Here is a 2,821-nt window from a genome sequence, read left to right as displayed (position 1 = left end):
TAAAAACAGGGTTGCTCACCTTGGCCATTTGTTCTTGCCTCTTTGTTCTTAGGCTCTGAAGACAACCAATAGCAGGTTACAAGTCCAGTGTCAACACAGGCGTTCTGCCATGCACAATTAATCTGATTTTAAGCTTTGCAAAGATTCTGAATCTTGCTGATACTGTGACCCTTTAACACAGTTCCTCCTGTTGTGGTGACCTCCAACCATAAAATTATTTTTGTAACTTCATATTGTGGGAAATACTTAAAAAGAACTGTCACATTCCCCCACATGTGCCGGCAACTCTTGACCCCACTGTGGTTTCACAAGCTCAGTCTCTACCTGCCAACTTTCCAGCAGGGCTGGAGTTCCCAAGTTCCTCTCTCTGCCACAAAATGACCATCCACCCCACCCATGGTCAGCCACCACAACACCCATCTACCTGGTAGAAGGAAATACTCTTGAAGCTTATAATTAATCAATTAATCAGATGTATGTATCAATAAATTCTCAATTTACAAGATTCCAATACAATAATTTCAGAACCAATTGGTAATGATAAAAGCTTTATCACAATGATTCTAACTTTATGATACCATAACTACCTGTGGCTGGTTAAGCCATGCTAGTTCACGTCCCCCTCCATCTTGGCCTTCCTCTTTTCCCCTCTGAGATGCTCTCTGTCCTGCAACTCTTAGCACTGTCTCCCTTTTCCCTGTCCAATCACAGTCCTCCTCCTGCCCTAATGTAACTGGACAGGGAAAATTCGGTGACAACTCCATACCTGGCTAAAAGCATTAATTTTGGCAATGTCATCAGCTTTTTCTGAGATATCTTAAGATATTCTAGGCAACCACATCCATGGACGCCAGAAGAAAGAAAGTCTCTGAGTATCTGGGTTCTGAGGATGCCAAGTAGCCTTAGTTTCTGTTGGTTATGATCTTGCCCTTGCCTCTTGCCATCTGGTTATCTCTGGTGTTAACTGGTCATGCTGTCTCTGACTGTGGCTTGTCTCTCCTGTAAGCCTGTGTGTCAGTACTCCTGGGAGACTAGTTCTCTCCAGGAGGAATTTGGGCATGGAGAGCTGTGGCACAGGGTCAGCTCCTGGGTGCAGATGAAAACCGGAAGAATCCTGTCCCTGGCTGTCCCTTGGTTCCTGTGTCCTGATGGCTCTGGGTGGGTGCCTCTTGGGCCAGGAATTTGAGCAGAAGTGGTGGTCTTACCTGTGCTCACAAGTAAGTCAGCACTCCTGGAAGACCAACACTCTCCCAGTGGTATTTGGGTAAGGAATGCTGTGGCACAAGATCAGCTCCAGGCATAGACGGAAACCATGTCAGACTGGTTTTTAGTGGTAACAGATCCTTGTTGCTGCAGGGCCACAGATTCAGATGTGGTCCCTGGTGACAGCACAGTCCAGAACCACACCATAGTCTTAGGTGTCATTTTCATTGATCGATCAAAAAAAATCGATCACTAGCTACTCACATCAGACTGCTCCTCACTACCCTTGACTCTCCAGTTCTGCCTCTCTTCATTGTGCCCACATCCTTCTGTTTCTCTCCCATTTCTTCACTACTTACTTGCTCCTCTTGATAGCACTGGGAGTCTCTGATTATCTGGGCTCATTGCCTCAGGAGTGCTATACTCTGCTTGTGCATTATGGAGTCAGGCAGGGGTCATCTTGGGCATGGTCTGCTCCTTAAGGCCTGCCTAGCACCAGACTGGTAGTCATCTCAGGCTTGCTCCTTGCCCAGCTTGCCCAAGTGGCCCCTTGTGAGCTTGTTTGTCTTAGGCTCACTCCCACCCAGGAATCAGGGTTCTTTTATTCTCTTGCTTGCTCCCTGTACTGGAGAGAGATGGTCATCTCAGGCTAGCTCCCTGCTCAGGCCCCCTGGCACCTCATGGTTAGTCATCTCATGGTTGCTTTTTTTTTTCAGGGAATAACAGGCTACTAATCATTCAGATGTCCCCAGGTCAGACACTGAGCTTAGACATAGCCTCTCTCCTCTCTGTCACCTACTGATGCACACTTGACCCAGCAGTCACACCTGCAGTGCCTCTAGAAGCAGGTCATCTCATTCTTCCTTACAACTAATTAGAATGTATAATTTTCTTTTTCTTGGTAACCATCTAGGCTGGCCCCACACCTTGCCTGTTGCCCTTCGTACAGCAACAAGCCCAGATATTTTAGTATTCTATGCTGTGCTGACTTATATACTTGTTTACATATTCAGTAATAGTAAAACTGGTTCTATGTTTAGCGTTTGCAGACTCTCCATGAATCTGTGTGTCCAAACACTGAAGGTTCTTTTCCCCAGTTGGTTTTTGATCGATCAATGAAAATGACAGCGGCCAATGATTGGGCAAAGGGAAATGGGGCAGGACCCTAAGATTTGCTTCGGCAAAGATGCAGGGACGAAGAAGAGAAGAATCGCCATGACTCAGGGAAGAGAGACAGATCAGATTTAGAACTACAGAGGGAAGATCATCCAAAACGTAGTTAGAAAGGGAACGTGGCCTGGGAAGGGCTGCCGAGAAGCATCTTGGGTAGTGGGAGAATTAGAACAGCGCAGCCTTCGAGTAGCCGAAGCATTTCAAAAATAAGCTAGTGTGTGTGTGTGTGTGTGCGTGCGCGCGCGCGTGTGTCTTTCCTTCGAGGAACCAGAAAGTTCCTGGGCAGGTGGCTAGAACCGCGCTACCGACTGGGCGCACAAAGCAGAGAAGCTAAAAACTCACCGCTTCAGGTTCTATGTGGTCCCGACAGTTCTTTAACTCACTATGTAAATCAGGCTGGCCTCAGACTCCCAGAGACCTGGCTGCCCCTGCTTTCTGAAATGTT

General features: G+C 47.1%; 1 non-coding gene across 1 annotated transcript; it reads right to left on the bottom strand.

Annotated features, from left to right (window-relative positions):
- Positions 1–1,921: 1,921 nt before the first annotated feature.
- Positions 1,922–2,052, bottom strand: LOC115029143 (small nucleolar RNA SNORA17). Its single transcript, XR_003834711.1, has one exon. It is a non-coding gene; the product is annotated as a small nucleolar RNA SNORA17 (small nucleolar RNA).
- Between the last annotated feature and the right edge of the window lie 769 nt (positions 2,053–2,821).

This window comes from Mus caroli, unplaced genomic scaffold, assembly GCF_978045245.1.
Source record: "Mus caroli unplaced genomic scaffold, Mus_caroli_1 scaffold_15, whole genome shotgun sequence".
NCBI lineage: Eukaryota > Metazoa > Chordata > Mammalia > Rodentia > Muridae > Mus > Mus caroli.
Note: the sequence above shows the minus strand (reverse complement) of the source record. Positions and strands in the feature narration are given on the sequence as shown.